Raw genomic sequence first — 8,815 nt, 5'->3', positions numbered from 1 at the left:
GTTGGACATGAATTTTATTCTAGGGTATAAAGAACACTGTCTATTCCATCTGCAACAGATCCAAGTTGTACTGTGATCTCAGTGATTGCTTCGTGCAATTTATCTGGGTCATGAGTACTTGCTTGTCTGCCCCATGACATATATCGAACACCTTGTATGACATACTTTGAAACCATAAGTTGCCTTTTGTAGTCTTGAACTTTGTCGGTTGCTTCTTTAAGTCTCCTTTTGGTTTTCCTTAAAGCTTCTTGTAGAGATTCGATGGTTTTCTGGGGATCGTCCTCGTATACGTCTTCCCTTATGGGGGAGAGGTTGAATCTGGGATCATTTCCACCTTCATCTTCTTTAGAAGTAGAACCTTCATCAGTTCTAGACCTTTTTGCAGGTGGAGAGTTAGGAGTATCCATCCTTGAAGATTTCTTGAGGAAGATATTGGTTTCTGCTAATTCTTACTTTTGAGTATTTATACAAATGGAATATGAAGGAAGTGTTGGACCAAGACTTACTGTCTAGGTCAACATTGTGTTTTTGATGATTGTGTATGATTGTATACTAAAATGTGTGTGAGCATGCTTGACTTGAACATATCCTAAAATGCTAGAAAACATGCTTAAATGGTTATTTGGTTAATTGTTTAATATCTTAATTGTGCATATACACTTAAATGAAGGCTTATGCATATCTCTATGTGAATTTGATATCTATATATTTTTGAGATAGTGCTGGAAATTAAGTTTTGAAAACAAACATACATGGACTAAGTTAGGGCATTAATCTTCTAATGATTATAACTTATCTTAACCAACTTAGGTCCAAATTACTTGAAACTTGAACCACATGCACATGAAGGTTTAATATATGTTCTAGGACTATAATCATGAGAAATTAAGTGCATCACATATATATTTGGTCATATGCTTAAATTCCGCCAAAACTAGGTTTTGCCTAATTTTGTGCATATGTGTTCTTTGTGAACGTGGTGAACCAAATGAACTCCGATTTAAATGAAATTTCGTGTGCATCTTAGTTTCATCACTATGAACATATTTGATTTAGTAAAGTTCAAGAGAAAAGATCATTTACACTGAGTTTGCAAAATGACTTTGAATTTACACTTAGAATTTATCGGTTTCACTATTAGTGACCTAATTGCTTGGTTGAGTGACCAAACGATTTCCGATTGTTATGAAATTTTACGTGGACATTATAATACATATAAAATGATTTATCATGCAGTAATATGAATTTTCTGGGTTGTTTTTCTAATGTAATTAACCTATGCGCTCCATATGAAGCTCTTTGAGCTGACATGCAATTGGGGAGTTCTATCTCCTATTTCCTTGTAGGTTAATCATCATTGTGGTCTCATATGACTCAAAATTCAGTATGCTCAAGTGTTTGAAGTCCGGTTTTCCAGTATGAGCTTGGATCTCTAGAAAATCAAGAAAAACCTATGTTCATCAACCTTCCACTAAGACATTTTGATTGATGATTGGAACTAGCCTTAGGGCTGTATAATATGGATATATTGGTGCTGCCAAATTCAGAGTTTGAAGTCAAGATTGGAGGGACATGTTTGGTCACGTGAAGGATCTCTTGTCTTCATCAAACAAGATCTTGCACATGCTTCCTTTATTGAGGTCAATGATCAGATTTTTGTGAGAAGACAATTGATGAAGCTAAAGGACAAATGCAACGGTTGAAATTTGTAAGAGATGAGAAAGTATATTTTGCAACTAGACAAGACTTAGATTATGAAGATATTCTTGAAGACTACAAGCTCCAACGGTACACTAATCTATGGCCGAGATTGAATTGTTTTGAATTATGAATGGATCATATTACAACAAGACTTGAAGGGTTAAGATGATCATTTAAAGGTGAATCCAATGGTTGTGCATAAGACAACATTCTTGCTTGCAATTTTTGACTTAAAAGAAGATCTTACTTGATTTTTGGAGTCAAAGATGGCTGCAAGTTGCTACACATTTAAAAGGAAATTGTTGGAGATACCAATGCCAAGATTTGGTGCAAGTTTGATCAAATGGTCAAAGATGACAAAATTGTTGGAGATACCAAGGTCAAGATTTGGTGCAAGTTTAATTAAATGGTCAAAGATGGCTGCAAGTGCACATGACAACTCAAATCTTGCAAAGCTAGACTTGGAAAATAATGCAAGTGCAACGGCTACATATTGCAAGGTTGAGATTTAATGATCTATTCATTCAATGGCCAAGATTTACACATGTAATTGAAGGTCAAGATTTGAAGATGGAAAAAGATCCAATGGTGGAAATCACAAGAGCTTGGTAAATTATAAAGAGAGGTTCTTCCTCATTCCAACTTGGAGAAGCCAAAATTACATTGAAGAAATTCTTGTTCTCAAAGCTTTCAAACTAGTTTGTGCCATTGAATCCAAGCTTCTACCCAAGCCACTCTAAAGGCTTCCTCACTATTTTGCTTTTGCAAAGAGGGAGTGCTTCTCATTTGGCTTCTTATTTTCAGATTCGAAAATCCTCATTATTCTTCATTTTCTATCCAACCCGTGAGGTGATATTGTGATTCTTGAATGTTCCTCAACCCCATTTGCTTAGTGCAAACCTTGAGTGAACCATTTATACCGAACACTTGTAAAAGTCCCTTCATTGGGCAAAAACCTTGTTGAGGTTGAGTTTAAGAGAGTGCTTGAAACCCTTGGTTGTAAAGTTTGAAGATTATCTTGAAATCTTCAGTTTTAAGGGTGACCTAAAAACCCTTGTGAGTTTTGTGGAGCTCTTGAGAAAACCACATCCTTAGTGGAGGTTGGAAAATCCTAGGTTGGTGAACCTAGGTAGTAGATGTAGGAGAAGAATCTCCGAACTACTATAAATTGCTGTGTGGACTTTCTTGATTGCATTGCTTGCTTGTTGATTGATTAAGTGTTTTGATTGCAGAATTTTCTGAACCACTAGTCTGTCCGTGCACTGTTCACATAGCTAAACTTTGAATTTTAATCTGAATTTTTGATATAGTATTCATTAGGGTGTTGTGATACTGCATACCAAATTTCATTGAATTCTGACTTGATTTGCTCGGTGAAATTTGAGTTGTAAAATCTGTGCGCAGTGTGTTGTTTAAAAAATCTGTTTTTGCAATTCCTTGATTATTTGATAATTGATCATTCACCATATTGTATCACATCTTGCATTGAAATGAATATTGATTAAGATAATCATTAGAGTCCAAATTTGTGTGCTAATTGTTAATTGACATTGATTTCCTTTTAAATTATAAAAAGAGATTCCTATCGGAATTTGGGGACACAATTCACCCCCCTCTTGTGTTAAGTACGATCCATCAGGATGTTCACTCTTTTGAGATCAAAGAATAGCTGCTGCCGATAGTCAAGCTAGGGATTTTGCCTCAAAAATAGGTCTTTATCTTCTAGTGCGAATCAAAATCCTACAAACATAAAGTCAATCACACCCACATAAACATATCACAAACCATTAGGAGAGGAAGAATCTACCTTCAGAAGGAGAGGGATGGAAGTCTCGACGGAAGAAGCATTCTGGAAGGAGAGGGATGGAAATCTCGGCAGAAGAAGTGTTGGCAGTTTTATTCGTGCATTTGAAGAATTATGGAGAGAGAAAAAATAATAAAAAATTATATAGAGGAGAAGGGTGGCTCGCCAAAGTTGGGACCAGTCATCCGTATATTTCTATTTTAGCGAGAAAATAGGGAATACGTTGGAAAGGACTTTTGTACACAGTATCCCTCAAACTAGCTTTTTCCCCAATTTGTTCATTGCGTTGGACATGCTCTCATTGGAAGAAATTTTGTTACTGTGCTTCTAATCTGCTAAAAATTGCAATTTTTTTGTGATAGCAATGGATTATGAGATACCTCTGATATATAAATATACACTTTCAATACTCACTCATTATCATCTTGGACCAAAAAAATTTATTAAGAAAAAGTCCAAATCAATATGAATGTCTAAATCCTAGTGAATTTAACAAAAACTCAAGACGTTCGTCTTGCCCTATTTGATCCCAATGATTTCATTACAATGGATGTTATAACTTACGAAGATCAATTTGAAACATAAATATTTGATATGTGTCATACTAAAGAGTTTGAAGGGTTTATAGGTCTATGCGATTTACTTGAAAAAATAGTTCAATAAAAAAGAAAAGAAAATCATGTGTATCTATTACTTTAACGACTCTTGAAAATGACATTGATTTTACTAGTTGCCCTAACTACGATCAAGAAGTTGTGAAGAGGCATGATATTGAGGAAAAAAGTGTTCAATGATGTTAGTAATGGAACTATCATACAACGCTTCCAGAAAATGAAAATTCATCATGAACAATTGTAATTTGTAGCTATTTTTATAAGTAATATCAATATAATAATATATATTTGATATGTCTATCTATACAAACAACATTATCTCTTATTAACTCTATAGAACAGCAAAGAAATATATTATCAAGCAATTAATCACTCATGAGCAACCGCAACTACTTGCTTTCCTATGTTGCGACCGCTGAAGAGTCCTACCAAAGCTGCAGGGCCGCGGCCGAGGCTTTCAGCTACATCTTCCAGATAATTGATCTTCTTTTCTCTAATGTAAGGCATCACTACATCTAACAACTCTGAGTATCGGGAGAAATAATCGAAAGAGACAAAATTTTCAATACGAACACGATTAGATATCACACTTCTCAAATTGTAAACAGGTTCTGGATGATCAAGATTGTACTGAGAGATCATTCCACAAACAGCAATTCGACCGTGAGATCTCATGTTAAGGAGCACTGCATCAAGCATTTTACCTCCAACATTCTCAAAGTAAATGTCAATGCCTTTGGGGAAAAACCTGTCGACAATAGGGAAAAGAGAAAAGAGAATCATTACACAATTCTTATTGAGTTGTGTATTAGAGTTTCAATACATCATCACGTAACTAACCTTTTCAAAGCTGCAACCAAGTCGTGCTCTTCTTTATAGTTGAAAGCCTCATCAAATCCAAACTTAGTCTTTAAGAGTTCAACCTGATTTATAAGAATATAAACATCAGTTTTAACCTCATGACAAGACAACTCCAATATGACATACACAACGAAAGAGGATAAAGGAATTAGCAGAATCAGGAAAAAATGAAATCTCTAAGTGCTAAGTACTAGTTTACTATAAACTAGTAGGTAGGTTTTCAAAATTCAACTCATGCTCAGCTGTTTTCAAGGGGGAAAACAATCGTTTTGTGGGAAGAAATTTCGCTGGCTCCTTTTTTCACGCAATCACCAAAATGGCTTCTCAACATTTGCCACATGCATGAAAAAAGATCAAAAAAAGAAAGAAAAAAGTACCACAAAACAACGCTAAAGAAATAATTACTCTTGCAATACAAATGAACTTCAAATCATAGGAAAAATAAAAGCTGGGTTTCTGCTACCGTGTTAAGAAATTAAAATACTTTCATGAAGAGCAAATAAGCAACAAGAGTCAAATACTCATAGTATCTCTTTAGGGACAAAGAGTAATTCGAGGATATACTAGACAAGAGCCATCACATAAAAAACACAGAGAGTGTTGAAGAAGGCAAAAAAACTACATTTATAGATGGCACACCCTTTCTTGGCTTCCAGCACTTCCAACAACATAACAACCCTTCAACTTTGCAAACTGCCCCACAAGCTGACCAACAGCACCAGATGCCGCTGAAATGAAGACATATTCTCCTTCCTTTGGAGAACAAATCTCATTAAAACCAAAATGGGCAGTAAATCCAGGCATACCTATTTTGGAATAGAAAATTTTACAAAATGAGAATTGTGCTTACGTACGTAAATAACATATATCGCAGCAAATGCAAATTGGGAAAATTTTCGATTGAATACCAGCCACCAATGAGAGAGAACCGCATTCAACCTTGCTCACTAGTTACTCACTCACACTGAAATGGCGATCAATTTGATGACTATGGTTCTATTTTTATGTTTTTTTTTTCCTAAACAAACGACAGGGACTGCTGCCTGCTAGGCTAATATAAAGGTGATACTAGTGTGTTTAGAGGGATAGGTCCTGGTTGTCTTTTTGAGGTATGTCAGGGATGGCTAGTGCAGAAGGTGGTGTTATAATTGGTTATAAACTAGCAGATGCACCAAACAAATAGCCAGAAAAGTGCTCCATGTTACTCAGAGTGGTTAATGGCCAACTTAAATAATGCATCAACAATGCCCCCCAATCAACAAAACTTAGCTCAACTAATTCAAAGACGTGAAAACATGGCATTAAGTTGATAATTCGTATTCTCATATCAGAACAACTTTAATAGACATGAGTATCAGGAAAATCAGTCAAATTTGTCAATGAAAGAAAGCAGATAACTAATGCAGGCAGATCAATAAAGGAAAAGAAAATCGTAAATCAAACCAACGTTTGATGCAAAAACACACTGGAATCCACCAGAATTTGAGAAAAACTCTCTAGGGTTTTCATATATTTGATAGAATAAGAGATAATGACCTCTAAGGGCCGACTACATGTCTAATATGAAGCAAAACACAAAATATTAAAAGTTGCAAAAACACCCTTAAAACAGAAATCACTTAATTTGAGGCTCTAAACGATGGAATTTCGCAAAACTAGGGTGGGGCCATAGGCCCCTAGTTCGGTTTAGAACTCATTTTCGCTTCAGCCGGTCAAATTTCATCAAAAATGGACAATGTTTGCAAAATTTGCAGTTCTGCAGCCACACCCTCAAAATGATTTCTACTAACTGGTAAAAATGGTAATTAACTCCAACTTTCTGTTTGTCATAAAACAGCTCCAAATTAACCCAAATCAATTTCAAAACAACTCAAAATCAGCTCCTATATCAATAACTTACCAAGAATCCCAGTGTAGTAAGACAGCTCCTATATCATAAAACAGCTCCAAATTAACCCAAATGCTCCATGTTACTCAAAATCCGCTTATGGGCTGCATGAGTTTTTTTTTTTTTTTTTTTTTGTTTTCGAGAAAAAAGCTACAAATCAGCACAAGATCTTAATAAATGTTAATTTAAAATAAAAGGAAGATTGGACATAAAAAAAGAAAGTATTACAAGATCAGATTGAATTCAACAACTAAAAAATTAATTCCTTAAATCAAAGAATTGGTGATAAGATAAAGTTGGTGAAACCCCCAAACAGAAATGATGGAGAATGAAATTTCTACTTACTGCGTCAAGAGGGAAGGAAGGGAAGTCGGGATGTGGGGACTCCCCCAAACGGAATCGCATGTAAGGATCGCAAGACAAGTAGAGATTCTTCACCAAAATAGCCCCCTCTGGAGACCCATCTGCACTCTGAGCTCGATACTGCTATCAGATGTCACGTACAGGTCCGATTCCTTAGGGAAACCTTTCACATACTCCTTCAGCTTCACCTGCTTGTTTTTCACTATTTTACCACCCCCGCTCGCCATTCTTGATTCCTCTTCCTCTTCCTCTTCTTCTTGTTCTTAACCCCGTGTGGATCTCCATTTTATATAGGATAACATTTACCATTCAACGTTACGTATTCAAGTTTTTCTTTGCTAAAATTGAGTTTCAAAACTGGACTAAAAGAGGTAGAATTAAATACTCTGATCTTCCTGGGGATTCAGTACTAGCTAGGGCTTCCGAATCAAAGCTTCAATGTTACGTATTCAAGTTTTATTTGCTTACATTGAAATACAATTTCCACCAAGAACCCTAATTTGCGTCCAGATTCACGTGAAGAAAATTCAAATTAATATGAGATGGAAGTTAGAAAATTTTCAAGTTCCTCATGGTGTAGGTCGCCAATCAAAAGGCGTGTCAGTTGGACACACGACGGCTTGACTGGCGGATCGAATACTCTTCTTCACACCACGTCTCGAATGACGAATCAAAAATGAATGTGACATTGGAAACACAAAAAAAATCATGCATAATGAAATTGAGTGATACCAATCATGCAAGTACGATGGCGATGGAATATAAAGATTTTAATTCAAATATAAAGGTTATCGGACTCATTGATCTATAATAAAAATTTAGGGATAGTCCCATAATCCTATGCGTCAATATCTTAGCACGCCTTCGTTTTGTTAACACCCTAGTTCTACACTCAAAAACTAATTTACCATAACTCTATCATATCCATTCCATATCAATTCACACAATCGAAAACTATGCAATTAACTCAAACAGTTATAGAAATTGTGTATTGGGTGTTCAAGACTTCAATATAAGCATGCCAAAATGAATTTCTAGATTCTTGATAAATGCTTAGCATACAACATACCAAGTACTAATGTTCCCCTTTGGAACCTACTCTACTCGTCTAACTAGATTTATTTTCTGAATCAAGATATCACAACAAGAGCATATACATTTATATATACCCAAAGCATAACTATCACAGAATCACAAGAGAAAAATCGATTTTACTATGATTCTATACACAAACCTTGAACAATCGAAAATCACATTCACCCTTTGGGTTAGAAACTAAATTAAAAAACTAGCCACTCATGATCTTGGTGATAAATATCAAATTTATTGTCATCTAAATCAATATTTACACAAAATCAGAGAGAAAGAGCAAAGAAACCTAGAGGTAGAAAGTGTCTCTACACTATACTACCACTATGAGAGAATAGAATGAGGAGAAACCCTGACATCAAAGTTTTAACCCCTTTCTTATGTTAAAAATATCTATCTATCCTTACAAGAATTATTCTCATTGGTTAGAATATTTAAAAGGCCAAAAATATAACTTAAAATCTATACTCAGATTGCATCTATCCTAGCTTATGA

General features: G+C 35.2%; 1 pseudogene; it reads right to left on the bottom strand.

Moving 5' to 3' along the window:
* Positions 1-4,414: 4,414 nt before the first annotated feature.
* On the bottom strand, positions 4,415-8,332 carry LOC119987846 (annotated as a pseudogene).
* Between the last annotated feature and the right edge of the window lie 483 nt (positions 8,333-8,815).

The sequence above is a fragment of the Tripterygium wilfordii genome, chromosome 21 (assembly GCF_013401445.1).
Source record: "Tripterygium wilfordii isolate XIE 37 chromosome 21, ASM1340144v1, whole genome shotgun sequence".
Taxonomy (NCBI): Eukaryota; Viridiplantae; Streptophyta; class Magnoliopsida; order Celastrales; family Celastraceae; genus Tripterygium; species Tripterygium wilfordii.
This window is presented reverse-complemented; position numbering and strand designations above follow the sequence as displayed.